Source organism: Emys orbicularis, chromosome 1 (genome assembly GCF_028017835.1).
Source record: "Emys orbicularis isolate rEmyOrb1 chromosome 1, rEmyOrb1.hap1, whole genome shotgun sequence".
In the NCBI taxonomy this organism is placed as follows: Eukaryota; Metazoa; Chordata; order Testudines; family Emydidae; genus Emys; species Emys orbicularis.
In genome coordinates, this window is record NC_088683.1 from 170,774,220 (window position 1) to 170,798,005 (window position 23,786).

Below are 23,786 nucleotides of genomic sequence, written 5' to 3' on the forward strand. Positions count from 1 at the left end.
TGCAAGTGCTGCAAATGTGGCCACGCCAGTGCGCTTTCAGCTCTGTGTGGACAGACTGTAGCGCTTTCCCTAGTGCCCTCTCCGCAGGCTGGTTTAACTTTAAGCGCTCTACAGCTGCAAGTGTAGCCAAGCCCTTAGTTGTCGCTCTTCCAAGCTGAAAAGTCTCAATCTTTTTAATCTCGCCTTATACGGAAGCTGTTCCATACCCTTAATCATTTCTGTTGCTCTTCTCTGTACCTTTTCCAGTTCTAACATATTTTTTTTTAGATGGGTTCACCAGAATTACATCCAGTATTCAAGGTGTGGGCGTACCATGGATTTATATAGAGGCATTATGATATTTTCTGTCTCGTTACCTATCCCTTTCCTAATGATCCCTAACTTTGTTAGTTTTTTTGACTGCTGCTAAACATTGATCAGATGTTTCTAGAGAACTACCCACAATGACTCCAAGATCTCTTTCTTGAGTGGTAATAGCCAATTTAGACTCCATCAATTTGCGTGTATAATTGGGATTGTTTTCCAATGTAGATTATTTTGCATTTATCAACATTCAATTTCATCTGCCATTTTGTTGCCCAGTCACCCAGTTTTGTGAGATCCATTTGTAACTGTAGCGGGGTGGTCACCCGCTCCTGCCTTAAAAGGCTTAAATCAGCCCTGGGAGAGGGCTGAGGCTGCGAGAGGGCTGCTGCTAGGAAAAGCAGCAAGCCTCGGCTGATTGGGGAACCAGCCACAGATGTGGCTACGCCCCAATCAGGGCCCAGCTGGCCCTTATAAAGAGGGCAGTGGGCCAGGAGCACTCTCTCTAGATGTGGAGAGGGATGGGTCTGGCTGCTAGGAGCTAAGCAGGGTACCGAGACTGGAGCAGGGCTGGCGGAGGGCCAGAGGAGCTGTGGAGCTCCGGCCTAGAAACCCCCCAGGCTGCAGGCCTTGTTAAAAGCCAAAGAAAGGTACTAGATTTGCAGAGGGCAGCCCAAGGGTAGGTAGAGGCAGCCGGTCCAAACCCCCTTGCCGGTGATGAGTGGCATTTACACTGCAGTCTGCCCCAGTGAACGGGGGCTAGATCAAGATTGGCAGTAGCCATAGTCTGAAGCGAGCTGGGGATAGAGGGTGGGGGTTTCCCAGGGAGGGGAGACCCAGATCTGTGGGGGTACTGCCAGGGGGCAGCACCCCAGCCTGAAAGGGGCACTGGGGTCCAGGAGGGACTCAGGCCCAGCAGCAAGTGGGACACCGGCCTGCAGAGGCTGGAGGCTGGAAACACTAATTCCCTGGATGAACAGCAGGAGGCGCCGCAGGGGTGAGTCGCGCCCCGTGACAGTAACCCTTCGCAGTCTGCTTTGGATTTAGCTATCTTGAGTAATTTTGTATTATCTACAAATTTTGCCACCTCACTATTTAGCCCTTTTTTCTAGATCATTTATAAACAGGTTGAACAGTACTGGTCCCAATACAGTTCCTTGGGGGGGACAGCTATTTACCTCTTTCCAGTCTGAAAACTCACCATTTATTCCTACTCTTCATTTTCTTTTAACGAACATTTTAGCACCTCTATTGTCCAGTGGCCCCACTGATTGTTTAGCAAGCTTACTGCTTCTGATGTACTTAATTTTTTATTTTTTGTAGTTAGTTTATGAGTCATTGGCTAGTTGCTCTTCAAATTCTTTTTGGCCTGCCTAATTATACTTTTACACTCGACTTGTCGCAGTTTATGTTCCTTTCTATTTTCCTCAGTAGGATTTAACTTCCGATTTTGAAAGGATGCCTTTTTGCCTCTAACGGCTTCTTTACTTTGTTGTTTAGTCATGGTGGCACTTTTTTGGATCTCTTACTATGTTTTTTAATCAACCCTTTGCTCTCTTTATCCCAGCAATAATGTAAACTTATCTCCCTTACGAATTAAAGTTTACAGGTGTAAGGGAATTGCCTAATAAATTGAGAACAGAAATGATAGCTGTAGTCCTCTCTAGCTAAAATTACTGGCTGTTCTTTGAGTATTACCTTTCCCAGTAAGCACATAGTCTGTGCTGTCACTTACATTAGCACATACCAAACAGCTGTGCTTCGTTGAGAGGAGGTGGCAGTCAAAACACCTTATGCTCTTGGTCTTCTATTTCTATATACTATAAACAGATTATGGAAGGCCAGAGGCTTTTTTCCTCTTTATGTTTGCATAACTTCTGGAATGCAATGCAGTACATCTTAGTTTGGCAAAACTGAGATGGTAGATTCACTACTAGTTATATTATTTGCACCCATACAGTTTACACATTGAAAATGGAATTCTTAAATGATTATTATAGTCATATAATGTATATATGTGTGTGTGTGTGTGTGTAGTCATATATATGTGTGTGTGTGTGTGTGTAGTACAACAGACTTATATGACCCCCATTACTGTAATACCCGAACACCTCAAAATGTTTACAATTGTTCTCCTCACAACACTCATGCGAGGTAGGGAAGTCGAATTTCCATTGTACAGATAGCGTCTCTGTTTCAGTTCCCTAAGTGGCTTGTCCAGAGCACATCTGGAAGTCTGTGGCAGCGCAGGGAATTGACCCCAAGTCTTCTGAGTCCCAACCAAACACTTACCTGTGATGACCGATATTCAGACCCATGAACAGTACATCTCCTTATCTCGTTCATAGGTGCCAGCTAGACAAAAGGCAATGCTCTTCTCCAGTCACAACTGTTCTACAAGGTGCTGAGCTACTCCTGTAAGGAGCGGAGAGCTTTCATTTCTCATTGTTAAGTGAAAGCTGGTAGTGCTCAGCACACCACAGAATCAAGCCCTGAATCTTCTAATGAATTGAACTGGTTGGAAAATGGGTTTTTCTATGAACTTTGACTTTTTGTCGCAAAACCAAAACATTGTTGGTGTTTGACAACAAACATTTTTTTTGACCAAAAACCTTTCGGTTTTTGAGTTTTGATTATAAAAAAAAAAGAAATGTTTGAGGAAAGCGCGCACGTTCTATAAAAACTTCTGTTTTGACAAAACCCCAATTTTCCATTTAAAAAAAAAATCCATGGAAAATTTTCGACCAGCCTTACCGATTAAACTTATTTTAAAGAAAAATCTCAGTGTTTAAAACCCTTTAAAATGTTTTTAAACTTTTTTTTCCTGTGAATGTTTTATCTGATTAAACACGATTAAATCAATTCAGCTCCTCTTTAATTAAGAAGAGGAATGTGATAAGAGAGACATCACAGCAGGGTTGTCTGTCAGTGGTACAAGATTATAGGGTTCCTGCCATTTGGCTAAGTGTTTTGCTCTTGGTGTGAGGGAGAATTTCATCACCCTCCCTGAAGTTGCTTTTCCATCTCCATAAATTCTATAGTGCCTCTTTAAGCCTCTTCTATCAGAACACTTTGTCTTTTGAAATGTCCTAGTCTGATCCATCATCAAGGTGGCATGTCACATTCAGTTACTATATGTGTCTTACTAGCTGCAATGTAAGGCTGGTTGCCAGCCTAACTAATTGTGAGTGAGCCTTGCTTGTGATGCTGCTTGCTGGAAAGCACAGCTGAGAATAGTGTTTTCAGAGTAATCGCTGAACTTTCCTGGCTTAACTCTTCATCAGAAATGGAACCGGAGACTGTATCCACACTAGACAATTTTTCACCAAAATTTCCCATAGTTGCTGATACCCCTGGTTCAACTCCATCAATGATAGCAATTATGGGAATGATTGTGACAGTGCTTAAAGTGATCTGAGAAAAGTGGAGGGGTCTATCATCTGGAAACAGCAGCTTTGGTAAGACAATGCTTAAAGTGTGCCCCTCAGCAACCCAACTCAATGTAGGTGAAAAAATGTTGCTGGTTCTACTACCCCTTATTGCTTCCCCCCCAGTGCAAGCAGTAGGTAGTGTAGACAGGGTTCCACACTTCAAGCACAGTCATCTAACCCTGACAAGAGCATATCAGTATTACATAAAGCTTAAAATGCCAACTACCAATCCCTCATCTGTACTAAGGGCCTGTCTACACGGTCCCACTGCGTGGAATACAGATGTGTGAACTGCAGCGCACACTGAAGTGTTGCATTGTAACTGACCCATGTAGACCATGCTAGTGCAAATGAAAAGGTAACTAGTTCATGTCAACGTAGTCCTGTTTTGAATGGGATTAAGTGCTCCCCTCAAAACAAATCATGAAAATCATGAGAGAGGCTTGAAGGTCATGAGATAACATAAAATAATAAATGTTGGGTGTGTGGGGGGGGTTGTATTCTGGCTTCCAAGCCTCTAGGCTGAGCTAGTCACTATCAAGCTTTTCTCACAGCCATGAGGGATAGACACTTTTAAAAAATGAAAACTGAGTGTCTTACCTAATTACTTGTCTCCAGGATCTTGGGCTATATGAAAAACACCACCCATGCCAAGCCTGGTGTTTAAAATTGCAACAGGCACCTTGCATCAGTCACACTTGCTTCCCATTTTGAAGGTTTTCTCTAAAATCATGACAGCTTAACACTTGGCTGATTTTTTTTTTTGAATGAAAATGGAGACTCTGAAGAACTGAGGTCTGTCCCCAGCTATTCCTCTATGCCCACTATGTGGGTATGCCACACAGTTTCTTACTGCAACATTTCTGTTGCCAATAGCTGTGCATTGTGAAACAGATATGTGAGCAATGCTTATTCAAATAAGGGCCCCTTCCTCCAAACACTTACTATCTAGCTTAGTATTTAAGTGTTTGCAGGACTGAGTTCTAAATTGACTTCAGGGAGACTACTGCCCGCCATAGTTCTTACTACTGCGAGTAAGGTCATGTCTATGCTAGGAGTGCTTTACCAATATAGCAATGCCGGTATGCTATACTGCAAAGGACTCCTCGTGTGCATGCAGCTAGGTGCTTTGTACCAGTTTAGTAAAACCATCCCCCACAAGAGAAACAAACTATACCAGTAGAAGTGCAGCTTTGCTGGTGTAACTGTACACTGGGGACTTCCGGGGCACGACTAGGTCAGTGAGAGATCACACTGCTTCACACCCCTGACTGATCTCGCTATGCCAGCGGAAGTCTGTAGTGTAGACAACGCCTAAGTCTCTTATCATAAGGTTTTATATTCCTACCAATCACCATAGTATCTGAGCACCTTCCATGTAAAACCAATAGCAAAGTCCCTAAGTGCTTGTAAGATAGGGGGACTCTTACTTGTTAAAAAAAGTGTAAATATCTGTTGACCATAAGCATATAAAATTGATGTCTCATATAAAAGGATAATGAAATTTTTAAAATAGGCTTTTCCACATTTCCAAAAGATGCAATATTAGCATTAGATGCAGATGCTAACAGTTTATAGTCCTTCATTTCCTTAGAAACTATCAGTTTCTGCTATCAGTGATGATAATTCTCAAGGCCATGTGCAGTATGTACTGTCATCTTAGTCTGCTTTCACAATCAAAATGGTGTGACAGCTGTGTGCTAGTGTGCTGCAGATATGTGCTGCATTCCAAACATTCCCACTGTACACTATACCTGGCTTTCAAGGACATTGCTGATGGCTGCTCCCTTTTGTGTGCCTCTCAATTCAACAAAAGCAGAAACCAATTAAATAGCTAAGCTCTACTGTAACTTTTTAAAGCCACTCTTGTAACTGTAAACAGCTTTGGAAATATTTAATTACCTCTTTCATCAAAGGCTGTTCCCTCTTCCATTGTTGACACACAAATCAGGGATGTAATGCAGCTAACATCCTCTGCAAACAAACACAACTGTGCACAGACAAACTTTGGGGGTGGAGTAAAATATGGCCCAGTTGCCAGGGAATAGGACTGGGAATTGAGACAGGGCCTGTATTTCCAGCTTTGCCATCAACCCAGTCTGACTTGGAGCAGAGTGCTTAAATGAGGCGTCCATTAAGTTTGGTTTCCTTTTGTTTTTTGGCTGCCCAACTTGAGGCACCTGGGGTGGTGATGAGCACCCAACATTCCCGTTGAAGCCAATGGGAGCTGTGATTGCCCCACTCCTCTGAAAATCAGACCCAAGAAGTCTCAAAAGCACCGTTTCTCCAACTGAAAAATGGGAACTACCGAAAATAGCTATTTGTAAATGCTAAGTATGCTTTTGTCATTGACATTTGGCTTGCACAAAAGGATCCCAAATAGCATGATTTTCAGTAAATACACATTTCTATGTATATTGGTTATGGATCAAATGCTGCTTGTCTGATATATGTACTTTTGGAATGGTACACACAAGTAGGATTTGGTCCCATACTAGGATGTGTATTAACTAGAGCTGTATAAAACAAAGGCCTTGTTGACGCTAAGAAAAAAGGCGTACTTTAACCTGTTAACTAGTCCATGTAACAATGCTAGAGAAAATGAGGCAGTTGTAATTTTAACTCGTATTATCTGGTTTAGAAACCTTTGGCTCCTCTCTATGGTTTACCCAGACCAGCTTTTGTTAACACAGGTTAGTTTAACCTGTGTTAAAGATATACCTTTTTTCCTAGTGAGTAAACAGCCTGAGAGGGGTTCAGTCCAAGGGGGGTTTGACAGTTTGCAGTATTTCAAATGAAGGTCAAGTTTGTAATTTCACATTGAGTCTTTGGATTAAAATGAAACAAAACTGAATCTGTAGAGTGTCACCTGGGTTTAAATGACAAGAGAAATCCATTTTTGGAATCACTGGGGAAAAGAAAAAGGCACGGCTCAGATCTTAGCCCAGATTTATCAGAAACATAGCCTAGGTTCAACAAAGGGTTCACATATCTGGGCAAGGTTCCAGGATTGTCACAAAACACAGCAAGGCAAGTTCTTCCGGGATCTAGGTTTCATAATACAGCATTTGAATAGCTCTATGATTAGGTAATGTATCTTTTTGATAGGAACCGATAGACAACATCTTCATGGCTACATTCTAAAAGAATGATCCTTGCTCTAAAAGGGGCATTAGTCATGGGACTGTCATTCAAGTAGAGAATGTGCTTAGCATCCTTGTTCAATACACATACTCCTTTTCCTCTCGCTTACACCAGCTGACTTGAATGCAGCTGGGACAGGTATTGCAACCCCATGCAGTATCTTTGGGGGCCATTGTATTAAATCTATGAATGGTTTAATGTAGGATTGTGTTCTACTCCATGGGGAACGATAAACACAACTCCTGTGGGAACTAAAACGGTGGAGTGTGATTAAGGTGAGTCAGAGAGACTAAACTCTAGAGAGGTACCACCTTCTGCAGTGTTTTGCAGTTATTGATTTAAATTGGGTTTTCTGGAGGCAAGGAAATTAAGAAAGGGCTTTTACTATAAGAGGAAAAGTTTGAACTGACTCATGGCCTTCTTTCTAATCCAGCAAACAGACAGGACCTTTTGTCCAAGGTTGGCCCCAATTCCTTACAGTAGGATTGGAAAAACTTTGGCCTACTAGGGCTCCATAAGACTTTGTATGTTTAATATGTGTTTAAATCTGTTTATTGTTTTTTATGTTGTCTCTGTAATATGTTTACCTTAAGAATAAATGTGCTTGCTTAGAAAGAGCTGTGTGATAACTTGTAATTGCTGGCAAAATAATGTACATAGCCCTTGGAGAGAAAGCAACACAGAGACACTGGTCATTAGGCAGACTGGCTTGCTAGGTATATTACAGTGTAAGGCAGGGAGCTGTGCAGCCTTAAAACCCCTGGTCAGAAGGGAGTGGGACAAGGGTTCCTGCCCAGAGACAGGTGATGGCAGGAGACCTGAGATCTGACTGGGCACTTCTGGAGTGGACCATGGAGCAGGAAAACAGGTGCAGTTACCCTGAAACTGTGACGAACTACTCCTGGTTGTCACAGGTATAAGCGAGGGAAGAGATAAACCCACTCTTATGGATTATAAAAATGTCAAACTTCCCTTAAAAAGTATGACTCATTTACATCAAATATTGGAAACGTCCTTGGTTCCCAAGCAATTTTCTTCTGTGGGCTTTCTTCCCCCATTACTCTTACACTTCCTATTTCTGTCTTCGCTGCCCCACTTTGTGGATTACTGAAGAAATCCATTCTGGAAGATGGTGTAGCATGCCATCCTTGTGCAGTTTTCTCTTTGTACGTGTGTGTCCCGCAAGTACTGAGAGAACACTTATGTATTTGAATCTGTTCCCAAACATGGACCTTGTAGGTCACAATGTTTTTTGTTCATGTGAATATGAATTTTAATATTTTTAGAACAGAATTAGAGGTTAGCTGTAAGCAAACAAAACAAACCATGCTGTTAGAATAGTGTCAGATTAAGGCTCAATCCTTTAACTACTGAGTCCCTTCTCCAAAGTGGTAAGCCTCCTCAACTCCTGTTGGCTTCAAGTCAATCGAAATGAATGGGAGCCAAGAGCACACATCATTTGATAGAAGCAGACCCTTCATGTATGTCTGCCTAGAGTTTTATACTGCAACCAATCACCATAGCACCTGAGATCCTTCCACATAAGACCAATAGCAAAGGCCCCAGTGAGCTTCCTGGAGTCTCTGGCATTTCTCCCTTTTCAGGATAAAAATTCTGCATGGGATAGGGTTTTGGGCATTTTAAGATTGTGTATATATAAATTTGGTTTTTTAGGTTGACTTGTTTCAGTGTAATTTTTGTTTGGATTGGTTCATGGTTATTGGGTAGAAAGGAGTGTCAGTGTTGACTGTCCTCTATGGTGGAAAGGCCTTTTTAAGGAGGAAGGATTTGCAGTGTATCTTAAAGATTAAAAGAATCTGGCTAAAGATGGGCAAAGACTGTTTTTTAAAAAGGACTTACAAATATTCATTCAGGTACAAATGGCAAATTCATTTTAACATAGGGTAGCAACTGTGAAAAAACAGGACGGGGGGGGGGGGTAATAGGCATCTATATAAGAAAAAGTCCCCAAAAACGGGACTGTCCCTTTAAAAATGGGACGCATGGTCACCCTATTTTAACAGAATGCATGACCCCACTTACTTGCTACATTGAACATTCTTACTAGAAAGCTTTTGTTCTCAAAAAGGTTTGATGGAAGGGCAAGTGTTGCAAATACTTATGCCAACATATTACATATGCGAATGTGCCAGAATGAAAATCAGTAGAGATGATACCAAGAGATATCCACTCTGCAAGTTTGGGAGCAAGCTTTAACATCTGCCCGCACTTTTGAATGTAATAGTGTAAAGAAAATGATGCTTTTCAGATTTGACACATTGGATCAAGCACTTATAAAGAACCCTGTAAGAGTCACCGAATACAGTCTCAAATTTCATGGCCTGATATGATTATCAGCGGACAAGACAACAACAACAACAACATGAGTTAGTTTGGGAGAGCAATTTGAGGACTGGGAATCATTAAAACAGGAATCAGAAGCAATATCACTTAGCTACAATGACCACCCAGCACAAATATGCAAATTACTGGTGCCTACAGTCAACACTTAAAGCAACAGAGACAAGGTGAGTGAGGTAATTATCTTTTATTGGACCAATTTCTGTTGGTGAGAGAGACAAGCTCGAAAGCTTTTGAGCTTCTCTCTCTCCAACAGAAATCAGTCCAATAATAGATATTAAGGACCAACATGGCTACAACACCACTGCATATAATTTAAAACAATAGTCATGGGGAATAGTATATAAGCCATGTATAATATAAAACATATTTCTGCTCACAATCTTGCAACTTGCAAAAATCCATCTGTTCCTGGATGATTTATAAATGGGAAGGGACTAAATTTGTTGAATAAATTGTTAGCTGTCGTTAGTTCACCAAGCGGTGATATCCGCAGCAGAAACGTAGCATAGGATGCATTAGCAATTTTAAAAGTGTTTGCAGCAATGCGTTTTCTGTAAAGGAATGAGGGGAGCAAACACTTTCTTCAAACAGATGGGCAACTCAAGCACTCTTCACTTTATTGTTGTCCTGGGGCCTGATTCACCTTTCTTTAATGGAAACTGCATTAGTGTAAAATTAACGTGAGAGGAGAATCAAAACCTTAGCGTTTGTTTATGCTTGTGGTGGATTATTAGCATTCCACTACGGTGATGATGTTATCAATTGGCTGTGTTGATTGCAGCTCACTTCCCTCAGGCCATCCTTAGCCGTTCATTCATAAATTGTGCTTGAATGCAGACTGAGTTCCTTTTAAAGAATTATTTCACACAGCCTTTAATCTTTGATCATCTATTCAGCTGTGCCAATAGGGTGCTCCCATTTCTGAGGCTTTGTCTTTGTCTTTACAGTGCTTCACTCAGAAGCAAAATGCTTTGATATTTCTTTCACTGGAGTAGAAAAACATATATTCTCTTTCTTAACCTTAAAGTACATGTTCAGCTTAAGATCCAGGGCAATGTGTTGTGTTTGCAAGCATTGTATACACTGGGTGAAATTTTCCTGGATATCCCCTGGCAGGCTCTGAATAAATGGGCTTTGTAGAGGTAATTACATGGATTGTGAGGCTAGAGGAAAGGAACACACTCCTATGCCCATAGGCAGAGCATTGGAACAGCTCCACTGCCTTTCTGCCAATGTTATAGCCTCTTGATAAGCCACAACCACTGATCCCTGATCCAGTAGTTGTCCCCCAACTCGTCCTCCAGCCTGTCCTCAGAATCCGCCTCTGCAATGGCTTATATGGAGCTGGAGTGCAGTCCATTTCTCCCAGACATGAGATGCAGTAGCCCTCCAGCTGACTCCTTTTTAAGGACCTTCTGCAGCCCTTAAAGCTCTGAGTCAATCTTACCCAAAAGGAATATAGTCAAGTAGCATAATTAACTTCATTACAAACGCTTATTTTAATGGTGGCCACAGCTGCCAACCATTTCCCCTCCTTATACAGGGGCTCCTTAATAACTGTGGGGCAACTACAAAGAGGCTCCTGTGGAACTGGAGAACAATACCGCAATGTATGTCCCCCCACAGTTAAATACCCCTGGAGCCAGGATACATTGGATCTCAATAATACTTAGCATTTATAGAGCATTGTGCATGTTTAGAACATTTTACACACAATAACTAGTAAATCCTCACACAGCCTTGAAAAGGTTTAGTCACCATTTTATAGATGAAGAAACTGAGACAGAAAAGTGAGGAGACTTGACCAAGGCCACACAGCAAGACAGTGGCAGAGCCAGAATTTAGAAGACAGGACCTTCTGAGTACTAACCTGTCCTCATTCCTCCAGGCCCGGGTGCCATCCACATGTGCAAGTGGTTAGGGTGTGATATAGCCCCAAGACTTGATGGTGTAGGATGGGTACACCATTTTAGTCTTTCCCTTCATGCACAATCTTGATATAGGAAGCCTTCCCTGTCTACTCCATCATGCTCCAACCCACCTATCTGGCCATGCTCCAATCACTGCAGGATCCAAAGTGGTTTTAGGAGAGTCGGAAAGGGCCTTTATAGAACACATGTGCTTCAGTCCCTGAGGCTGCCAGGAGATGGTTTGGTCTATGGCACAATTTAGAGTAGTCCCAGGGATCCTCTAATTTGTGGTAGCAGTAATGGTCCTCTAGGAGTCATTGTTATGCTCTTGTGATTCATAGCCAACACATACTACTCTGGCTACACCTCTGATATGCCCACTAAATTGTAGGGGAGGGCCACAGAGCAGGTGATACTGGATCTATGCCAGCCAAGATTATACCCAATTGAGAGATCTCCTCAGCTAATCACTTAGGGCAGCTTTTGCATCTCCCTGTGCCACTCTGCCATGGTCCATGTGGACTCCTGTGGAGCAGAAATCTGATCCTTACTATCAAACTGCCTCTGATACAAGCTTTTTCAATTCCATAGTTTAGCATCTGGCTACTCGTTGGTCTGTCTTCCGCCATTATGGCGCCCTGTCTGAGCTTCTAAGCTAGCTGTTAATAATTGATTGTCAGAGCTTTGGTTCCCTGACTTCAAAAATTTGTGTCAGGCAGGGATTATACCCCTGAAAATATGTCCTGGCGGTAAACATGAATTGCCTTGTTCCTCCATCCATGGCACTGATGCTCCACAATTTACCAACCTGACAGACCCTGGTTCCTTCCTTTCCCTATGTAATTACTCCGCCTGCAGTAGCAGGATCCTATCATCATCTAATGATGCATATTTTTCATGGATAACCTCAGTGACAGATATCTTTTCAGTTGCTCTCACATCCCTTATAAATATCAAATCCGTTCTTTGATCCTACTAAGCTCTTTGCCTCAATATTTTGGGGCAATGGGTTCCAATTATGCATTATGTGAAGTGTTCCCTATAATCAGTTTTAAATGTCTTAACTTCATGAAATGTCCTCTTGTGGTATGATAAGAACCACTGATAGAGCACCTTGTAGCATCACTCCCAAAACTCTCACTTGTTCTAAGAACAATTTTAGCTATTCTACTATCAGGGAAAGCATTGTCTGTTGAAATTTAGGTCTGTCCCTACTTTTTGTTTGCTCAAGCCTAAAGTTAGTAGCAAGATGAGTTCTTTACCTAATTTCAAATCCACTTAAACATTTTCAGAATCCATCGAGGAGAAGACACTAAAGCTGGTTCTCCACTCATTTATCCTTGGCTTATACCAGTGCAAGTTCATTGATTTCTACTTACATAAGTCTTAAGATCCTCTGAAGTCAATGAATTTACTCCAGTGTAAAACCGGGCCAACCATAGTTAAGCTCCTTGAAAGATGCACTCCCAACAAAGGCCTGTACACTAATCACATTGTAGTTATAGCAGTTAAAATATGCCTAGCTGAATTATGTGAGAATCCTTTTTTTTTTTTTTTTGGAATAAATGTGAATTGTGATATTAACGAGAATGGATTGGTATCGACATTTTGGGGGGTATAGCAGCTTTTAGTGGTCAAGTTAGCACGGTTATGATCAGAAGAGTGATTATAGAGCAGAACTTGACGGAGTTCAATATGCTTCTTTTATTGACAAAAATAATCACTGGTTTTCACTGCTGTGAACGTGACTGAGCCAACCCAGATCTGGGAGCATGATCTGGAGTTCTGGTTTGGCTTGTGCAACATCAACAATATTTCAAGTTCCAACAGCAGAATCTGAAATATCTGTGGTGACGTATAAGCCGGAAAGACATCAGATGGGGTTTCACATCACAAGCTGAGTTTGTACTGCTGGCAGCTAAAAAGACTGGACTAGGTCCTTGGCCGCATCCTGATTGCTTCATGTTGCTCTTGAGGCACAAAGCAGCAGCAAACACAGTGGATCTGGCCTAACTAGGCATTCCCTAGTATACAAGAAATCCCATAGTGGTGTAGAGTCACTAATTGCTCTATGTATCCCCCTGCCCCAGTGTAGGGGCATGGCCAGAGTGCCTGTGTGCTGTATGGCTTCTTGGCTGCCAGGATAGCCCCTTGAAGTCATAGGCAGCTGGATGCAATTAAGGGCAGCCCTAAAGTTGGACTAAATTGTTAGGGGCCAAGACAAGGGACAGCACCGGGGAGCTGCCTAGGTGCCTTTGAAAAGATTTTGCCCAACCCCCTGATGCGTTGACAACCTGCTCCTAATCCTCAATTAAAGCTAAAGATATGACACTGTCTTGTAAACTAAGCCAGCTTCCCCTAGGAGCCACTGAGATATTACATATGAATCCCCATGCTATTGGAGATACTCTTCAAGGAGAATGAGCTTAATTTTTATGGTTCACTATTCTAGTATGAGATTAATCAATTACTGAGAATAGGCATGGGAATCCTAACTCCAACCTGTTCCACATTTAAATTCTTTTAAACCTACTTTTAGCATCTGCAATTACAAATAGATGGTTAATTAGCACTCTTATTGGAGCAGTCTCAGCAGAGGCAAAGGAAGGGGCCAGACTGTACCTATCCTGTGGAGGATTCACCAATCAAAGCTGTCATTTTGTCACATTCCACTAGCTCTAAATTAATACAAACAAAATTACTATCATCTTATGAAACCAGTACATGGAGGAGATTGGATACAGTAGGTTACTTGCAATGGTATTAAACTATAGAAATAATACCAGTCTCTCTTCTTGGCATTAACTGGTTTACTGGTGCTGGCCCATGCTTGTATCTTGACAGCTATTTTAGACTGAACATTCATTGAAGTTAATAAGAGAATATCAGGAATACAGAGAATACAGCAGCCTGCTGTGGAGGTGCATAATTTCTGGATAGACCTGGAGGGGAACATGTAATAGTAATTATATACTCACACTGTAAGTTGCTGTTGACACAACTATTCCCCTGTGAAGAAACACAGGCTACGTTCTACTGTTTCAAAGACATTGAAGTCAAAGTTAGAGTTTAGGGAGAGTCTCTTATCAAAGGCAAATGCATAATTTAGACCTAACCCCACCTAACAATGAGTTACCGTTCATATTTTCTGCTTGTGTTGCTTTGTGGAATTCATGTGAGTTGTTCTTGACCTTGGACTTGCTATTAAACTTGAGAATAATTAAAATGTTTAATGTGCAGTAATGGAAACATCTTATATTAATATGGTTTCTCACATTGTAAACTATTTGGAAATCAGAACTTTCCCTTGATAATCCTTATGTTCACAAGAAGATATATATACTTGGTAAATCTCAAATGTTTTAGTGAGTCTTTTTCAAGGACTGAAATCCAGTGGGAAACTGTTTATTTACCTGTGGCATCTGAAGCAAAGAGAAGTTTTAGGGGCAAAACTATATTTTCCTTTTTAGTGGTAAAGAATCTATCGGTTTCTTCTGTCACATGACATCCTGCACTTGTACTTCAGATGCTCTTCTGGGGCTTTGTAGGAAGAAAGAGGTCAGTGAAGTCCAGTATAATTTACAGGGGCGGCTCCAGGCACCAGCGCACCAAGCGCGTGCCTGGGGCGGCAAGCCGCGGGGGACAGCCTGCCGGTCTCTGTGAGGGCGGCAGTTAGGCAGCCTTCGGCGGCATGCCTGGGGGAGGTCCACCGGTCCCGTGGCAATTCGGTGGCAGGTACGCCGAAGCCGCGGGACCTCCCGCAGGCATGCCACCGACTCCGCGTTACCAGAGGACCTCCCGCAGGCGCGCCACCGAAAGCCGCCTGACTGCTGTGCTTGGGGCGGCAAAATACATAGAGCCTCCCCTGATAATTTAAATTGTTTTAATTCAAACATGAAAGTTGGAAAGAAACAGTTACCTAAAAGGAAGAGCTAATGCAAAGAGAAGGCCAAATGGTCAAAGCAAACTGAACCAAATAGGCCGGCTGTCCTCAGGAAGGGAATGTCATGGATTCTGAACCTAAAGGTCTTGCCCTAGTCCATTCCAGATGGGAATTTAGGATTAAGACCCAGGATGATAGAACATTTTGTGGATGATTTTGTTATTTCAAAATTCTCCATGATTGGGAAAAGAGCCCTAGCTTGTGGACAATCTGCCTGACAGGCTGTCACGGAGCTGTGGACCTGTTGTTTTAATTTAGAGGGAATATAAATGGGCCCAAAGAGACAAAGGTGCTAACATGACCCTGTCACTGTCCAACGTTAAAATGTGTTAAACAAGGTTCGGGGCTTGGTATACAGAGACCTCAACCTGTATACTACCGTAAAAATCCTTTTACATCTTTTATTAAAGATACAGAAAAGCAAAAACAGTTAAGAGTTTGAGATGTAAACTATAAAGTAAGGCTTTCATTTTAATCACATCCCTTGTTCTCTTTCCCTTCAGCAAGAGGGAGTTTGTAGAAGGACCCCCACCACCATAGGATGATCTTTTATATGGTAATAATTTAGGGTTACCATTCGTCCGGATTTACCCGGACATGTCCTGCTTTTTGTGTTAAAAATAGCGTCCGGGGGGGAATTTGTAAATCACTAAAAATGTCCGGGATTTCCCCCCCATGCAGAGCGCGGCAGGGCTGCAGGAAATTCAGCCGCTCGCATGGGGCTCTGGCAGCCAGAGCCCTTCCCCCGCAGCTTGCCGGGTTGGACTCCGGAGCAGCTGTAGAGCTCCTCCTCCCCGCCCCCGCATTCTGAGCCGGCCGGCCTGGCGGGCCGTTTGCATCGGGCCTCGGCAGCTCCTCCTCCCCTGCTGGCCAGCGCCCCGCTCCGGCAGCACTGGGTGGGGTGGGACCGGGTTGTGTGTTGCGCTGGGGAGCGCAGCCACGTGTCCGGCTCCGCACAGAGCCCAACACCATGTTCTGAGCGGCAGGGTAAGGGGGCCAGGGGGCAGGAAGATTTTGGAGGGGGGGTCGGGAGTTCGGGGGGGGCTTTTTTGGGGGGTGTGGAGAAGGTTTTGGGCAGTCAGGGTACAGGTAGGGGGTAGGATCCTGGGGGGCAGTTAGGGTGGGGGGTCTTAGGAGGGGGCAGTTAGGGGACAAGGAGCGGGGGGGTGTTTGGGAGTTCTGGGGGGGGGCTGTCAGGTGGCAGGGGTCGGGAGAGGGATCGGAGCAGTCAGGGGACAGGGAGCAGAGGGGTTTAGATGGGTCGGGAGTTCTGGGGGGGGCTGTCAGGGGGTGGGGAGTGGTTGGATGGGGCGTGGGAGTCCCAGGGGTCTGTCTGGGGGTGTGGATAAGGTTTTGGGAAGTCAGGGTACAGGTATGGGGTAGGGTCCTGGGGGGCAGTTAGGGTGGGGGGAGGGTCCCAGGAGGGGGCAGTCAGGGGACAAGGAACGGGGGGAGGGTTGGGGGTTCTGAGGGGGGTGGGAAGTGGGAGGGGCAGGGGCGGGGCTCCTCCCGTCCTCTTTTTTGCTTGCTGAAATATGGTAACCCTAAATAATTTGTCCTTTTTGGGAAAAGAGAAGAAGTTAGTTGAAATGGGCTGGACTGCTGCTGATCCTGTTTCCTAAAAGATAAAACAAGATAGATACACATTCAAGAGAGGATAGAAAAAAAACAGCAAAGATAGAAAATTCAGCTTCTGTCTCTGGTGTTGATTTTCACTTGTAGCCTGAATCGGCGGGTAGAAATCGACCTCTCGGGGATCGAATTATCGCGTCTCGTCGGGACGCGACAATCGATCCCCGAATCGACGCTCTTACTCCACCAGCGGAGGTGGGAGTAAGCGCCGTCGACGGGAAACCGCGGAGGTCGATTTTGCCACCGTCCTTACAGCGGGGTAAGTCGGCTGCGATATGTCGAATTCAGCTACGCTATTCGCGTAGCTGAATTTGCGTATCTTAAATTGACCCCCCCCGTAGTGAAGACGTAGCCTTAGTGTGGGAAAAACACAGGCACAGTACATGGTTTTATCAGTGACTCTGAGACCTGGCAAATTTGTACTAGCATCAGGCTGCTTAGGGCATTGCATTTAGCTGCCTCTTTCTGATCACGGGCTTACAGCAGTGCTGCAAAATATACATTCTTAGCCTGCTGAGCCAGACTCTGATTAAATAGAAGGCAAAAAAGAGAGATAGGAAAGAGAAGAAAAGAAATGGGGAAGGAAAAGAACATGGGAGCTGGGGGTTGGTGGTGACAAAATCTCACATCCCCAGGGCAGTTTGGGAGTTAGCCAGTGGCGATATCATATGAGTGCTCTCCAGGACATCTTTCAGGATTAGGACAGAGGACACAGTGGCGTCATGCTAGATCCCAGGGTCACCATAATGGTGAAATTTGCTCCTTCCCCTTTCAATTAGCAACTGTTGCATTTGCTTCTGTCCATTTGTATTTTCTCCCCAGACCCTACAGTCTCTTTTTAAGAACCCCTAAAGGTGGTGATGGGTGGAATAGCTCATCCTGTTGTTATTCTGCTCACCAGCTAGGCCTAATTTCAGACACATCAATTTGGTCTATTAATTTCTAGTCCCATACTTACCAGGCATGACCTTACCACAGTCCTTGAGTTGTATCAGTGTGCCTCTGCTTGGACTAATGCAGTCTGTCTCCCTTTAGCACCTTTCCCCATCAACATTTATTGTTCTAGGTTATTGTCAAGGCTGTATCCCCACTTTGAACTTTAGGGTACAAGTGTGGGGGCCTGCATGAGGACTTCTAAGCTTAACTACCAGCTTAGTTCTGGTCCGCTGCCACCATTCCCTTCCCTGGGAAGCTTTGAGAAACCTTTCACCAATTCCCTGGTGAATACAGATCCAAACCCCTTGGATCTTAAAACAAGGAGAAATTGACCCTTCCCCCCTCCTTCCTTTCACCAACTCCTGGTGAATACAGATCCAACTCCCTTGGATCTAAAAATAAGGAAAAATCAATCAGGTTCTTAAAAAGAAGGCTTTTAATTAAAGAAAAAGGTAAAAATCATCTCTGTAAAATCAGTATGGAAAATAACTTTACAGGGTAATTAAACTTAAAGAGCTTAGAGGACCCCCCTCTAGCCCAGGTTCAAAGTATAGCAAACAAAGGTAAACACTTTAGTAAAAGGTACATTTACAAGTTGAGAAAACAAAGTAAAATTAAGACGCCTTGCCTGGCTTTTTACTTACATGTTTGAAATATGAGAGACTTGTTTAGAAATATGGGGAGAACCTGGATTGATGTCTGGTCCCTCTCAGTCCCAAGAGCGAACAACCCCCAAACAAAGAGCACAAACAAAAGCCTTCCCCCCCCCCCCAAGATTTGAAAGTATCTTGTCCCCTTATTGGTCCTTTGGGTCAGGTGTCAGCTAGATTACCCGAGCTTCTTAACCCTTTACAGGTAAAAGGATTTTGGAGTCTCTGGCCAGGAGGGATTTTATAGTACTGTACACAGGAGAGCTGTTACCCTTCCCTTTATAGTTATGACAGTTATTATGACAGTATAATCTTTCTCACAGTTTCTACAGTTGAGCTCACAATTAGGGTAAATTTGTCAGTCCAGTTGTTACAACAGACTCCAGAAGCCCTGGGGTCGGTCCCCAACTCCAGGGCAGTATGCCTGGCAGGCTGGGTTCTGTTTGGAACTTCATCAAAAATTTCTCTCTGCAGAATGTTCAATGTCAACAAATCGGCAAAATCTAACAATTTCATCCATTTTTTCCCCAACCAGCTCTAAAGGACAGCCGAGCTCATCTTAGATGGTTGGAAGAAAAGAGAGTCAGAATCACTCCCTCAGGCATCAGTGGCCTAGATCATACGTTAACTCAGTCAAACCCTTTTAAATATCAATCTCATGGTTGTTCAAACATTCTTTTGCTTTGTTAAAAGGACAATATGAGGAATGGGTCTAAAATTAGACTGTACCAGCTGTGTTTGGTTTCTGAGGATGTGTTTAAATACACATGTACAAGGCCCTCTTGTACACAGTCTCTTTTGTTCTTCTGAAGCTGCAGAGTATGGAAATGCATGACTGCTGCTGTCTAGCCTGCTGCACTTCTAGAGGTGCTCAGAGGACATGTCAGGATTTTAGTAAAGTTTCACTCTTTGTTTGGGAGGAATAGTATTGGGACATGAAATTTAAAAAAAAAATGTAGGGAAGGTTAACTTTAGACATTCTCTGAACAGATGGCATTCCTACTTGCTACAAATAAAGCCAAAAAATTTACCTACTTTTGGGGTTTGGATTATTTGGTAAATTAGATAAAAACAGAGCACAAGACTAAACTTTCACCTCAAGCTTGGTTGTTCCGAGGGCTCTCTGCAGGACCTCCCACCTCCTCTGCCCCTCATTCACTCAGACCTGTGGGTCACACCCACATCTTTTATAACAAACTGCATCTGCTACTATAAGCAATCAGTACTTACCAGATAGCTTTGAGCAAGGCTTCCAGTGCCTAACAGGGCAGTTCAACAAGAGTCCTGCATCCTTATGCATGGCTGTAGACCCTGCCTGCCCTTCTGTTAGACTCTTTAATGCAACAGAGACTGTCCTGCATTCTCCCATCTCATGGGGGGGAAAATAAAAACCCAGCCTTCAACACAATAGGAAAAATCTGATAACTGAGACTTTGAAAACCTAGAAAACCAGACCGAGTTCCCCTCTAGAGGAGGAGTTTGCTGGGTGGAGGGGCACCTAGCAGAGACCAAGGATCTACTGGGAAATCCAGTCTCAGTACTTACTTTAATCATGTTTATTAGGCCTGGTCTACACTAACCCCCAACTTCGAACTAAGGTACGCAACTTCAGCTACGTGAATAACGTAGCTGAAGTCGACATACCTTAGTTCGAACTTACCGCGGTTCAGACGCGGTCCACACGCGGCAGGCAGGCTCCCCGTCGACTCCGCGGTACTCCTCTCGCCGAGCTGGAGTACTGCAGTCGACGGCGAGCGCTTCCGGGATCGATTTATCGCGTCCAGACCAGACGCGATAAATCGAACCCGGAACTTCAATTCCCAGCCGCTGAACTAGCGGCTGGGTGTAGACAAGGCCTTAGAGTGGTGTCTAAAGCCTCCCCAGGAGTAGGGCCCTATTGTGGTAGGCACTGTTCAGACAGTCCCTGCCTCAAAGAGCTTACAGTCTAAAGAGACAGGGTGGGGAAAGGGATATGACGCATAAGCAGAGTGAACAATGTGATGGCAACTGTTTGTCCCTGATTCCAGGGTGGGGAGACTTGATTTAGTTAGGAGAGGATCAGCTACATGGAAAGAAAAATGCAGGGAGAGGGGACGTTGAAAGGGTTTAGGGGGGCACGGCAGGGCAGAAGAGGGTAAGAGGGGCAGGTGTGGAGTGAAGCTGAGGTGAAGGGACTCAGAGAGGGTTGGAGCAAACAGCCAATCAGCATAGGACAGAGAAACTGTAGAAAATTCTCTGAATACATTGTCCTTTCATAGTGCAAAGCACCAGAGAGTCGCATCACAATGCACAGTAAACACAGCACTTGAGCGTCACTGGCCAGCTGTCTTCCTCCACATTTTGCCGTTTTCACACAGCCTTAAGTAGCAAGCCATACAGCACCCCATCCAGTCAGCCACATCATCAAACCACACTCCCCAACAGGCATCCCAGCCCCCGGCACCAGTCCCTGCAAAACTTACTTCAGCGGTCTTCCTCCGCTCATCCAACCCACCTGTCCAGTGCACTCAAGTTTTCTTTGTCTCATCGTCTCCATTATATTATGCATCACTCTGGTCATGCTGTAAATTTGGATGATTACTTCCTAATTAGTCGTGTGTGTATATGCTAATGTGCAGCAATAGCCTGCAGCATTTCAGTTTGAAGGCAGAGAGCCTCTTAATATCCTATTTCCTTAACGTCCATGACTCACATGCATATAGCAAGATGCTGAAGACGCTGAAGACAAGAGACTGCAGCAATTTCATTTAACACTTCATGGTAATGTCTTTGCTTCTCCAAATGTGACTGAGCATTGCTGGAGCAGGAGTCTCAAGTCCAGTTCTTTGTCAGATCTCTAAGGCTATGTCTACACTATGAGCTAGGGACAAGTGAAGCTACACATCATGTAGGCTATGTCTACGCTATGTGCTAAGGATGTGATTCTGCTGCTCATGTACATATACTCGTGCTAGCTCTCATTGAGTACAAATAGCCGTGTTGTTGTGGTAGTATGAATAGTGGCAGCAGAGGCATGGCGTGGCCATCCCGAGTACAAACCCACTGAAACCAGTGACTATCTACGTGGCACAGCTCAGCCGTACCTCCACTGCCACTACCCATGCTACCGCAGTGACGTTGCTATTTAGGTGTGTGCGAGCTCGATGAGTATGTGTGCCCAAGCAGGGGAAATCACACACCTCTTGCTCATTGTGCAGACCGAACCTAAGTGAAGTTCAGTGTCCCTTGTAGTCCTGTTACCCAGGTATTTCACTGCACTCAATGCACTGCAGTGCTGCCTCAGATGTGGGTAGGAATAGGTTCTTCTTTTCAGCAGACATAGATGTCACACAAAAAAGAATGGCGACAACTTGTGATATCCAGCATTAATTTGTGCTCTGCACTTTCTGCCCACTTGGCGAGGGATAGGGGAACCTATGACAGCAGGGAGTTGGCTAGCAACATGTTTCTAGAATAAACCAGGCTTCTGAGGAAGGAGACTGGTTAGGTCTGCAGTATGGAGAGGACCTGGATTATTCCAGAGCCACGTAGCTATCTATCTCCTTGCTGTCCACGGATGTACCTATTCCTCTCCAAGTGGGGTAGACAGTGCAGTACAGTACTGTAAGTAGCATTAACTGCTTTCTTTTCTGCCTGAACCCATTCTAGTTTCAGAGGGAAGCATTCTGCTCCACCCCCTCATCTATAGCGTCTCATGATTCCTCACAATCCTTCAGAACCCAGCCACCCAGTATTTGTGTGCAAAGGTTTGGCTGGGTTGCATAAGCAGTGAGCATGCTATATAGCCTCCTATTCACCACTTCCATGAATTCTGACTCCTCTCCACTGGTTTTTCCTTTTATTTGAGCTCTTCTATGCAGCAAGGGACAATTGCCTCTGGTCCTTACTTCTCCCCACCCCACCAGCCTTGACTGTCTTTGGAAAGAATTTTAGTTTCCTTCTCTGACCATAAGCTGCTCTTTGAATTTGTCTTGAGTTAACAGATTTCTCAGCCAGGCTGGTCTATGATAATTTGGTTTTCTTGATCTCTTCAGTTTCTGTTTTTATGATGAACAGAAACACTGTGACAGCACAGTCCAGTAAGGCAGTTCAGAAATGACTTTAGGGATTGGTGAAAATGGCCAAGGATATTGACACAAGCAGCATTTTCTCTCCAGGCTTACAAGAAATGAAAGGAGAAGATTATATCCCAAATGCCAAAGGCAAAATTCACATTTAGTTGGAGAAGTAGTAAGTATGACTCCTTAGGGTGATGTGTAAGGTGATGTTTCTGGGTCTGAAATCTCAGCTTAGTTTTATCCTTTACTGTGTTACACTAGTTACAGGGAACTACCAAAAAATGACACTCACTGTCCACCAGTAAAATTCTGTTTATTCTACAACATTTCTGGGCCCTGATCTTGCCACCTTTATTTAGGCAAACTCCTGGGGCAGCTTCAATGTTCAGCTGTGGCCAAGGGCCAGCTGGCATAGTGGAAGGGAGTGGAGAGGACTGTGGAGCAAACTCAATAACTAAGGACCATCACAAACCTCAACACCTTCCGCCCGAGTGCAAGATGTACTTCTTAGGCCTTGCCTTCTTTAACAAATACTTAGCAGCATGTAGATTTAAAAAAACAACAACCCTACCAATGCAAAACACTCCATTGCACACACAATTCTCCCCCCTGTGGAGAGGAGGCGAGAGAACAAACCACACATGACAGATGATAGTTCTGTCACTTAATGCACTAGGGAAGACACTCAGATTCTGGCGTGAGGAGGGCAAGTGTAAGAACTTGTGTAGACTAGAATAGGGCATGAATGAGGGCAAAAATGGCTTTAAAACTTCTTTGCACTCGCAGGGTTGTTTTGTGCTGGGCTGGTTGTCCAGTGCAGATTGGAGAAGCCTTAAGGTTTGTTTTTTGTCAGCTGCCAAGAGCCCCAAAGGTCTGGCATCTGGGGGTCAGCAGGATGGAAGTGTAACTCACTGGCACATCCTGAACACCCCTCTCCCTGGCCATTTCCCCCTTGCCCCCGGAGACTCAGAGGCTTGGCAAAGGAGGTGGTACTGGAATGGTGCAAAGTTGCCTCATGGCCCAGAGAATGCAGGCCTCTGCAGTTTATTTCAGTAAGTTCAGTTTCTGAAAACACAGGGCTAGCGTCTCCACTCTGCCACTGTTACTTTTGTGCTGCTCTGTCAGACCTAAAGGGCCATAAACAGACTGTCTAGTAAGCTAAGGATTCCCCTGAATCCACTCTAACCGACACCAGACCAATGCACAACCATGCTCAGGAGCAGGGAGCTACAAAGGGCTTTTTGTGCCTTCCCCAACACAGCTGAACCCAGTGCTTATTAGTTGCAGCTGAAAATCTGGCTCGCACTGCTGAAGCACTCTTAAGGAAAAGCATATGACATGTTTCAGAGTGGTAGCCATGTTCGTCTGTATCAGCAAAAAGAATGAGGAGTACTTGTGGCACCTTGGAGACTAAC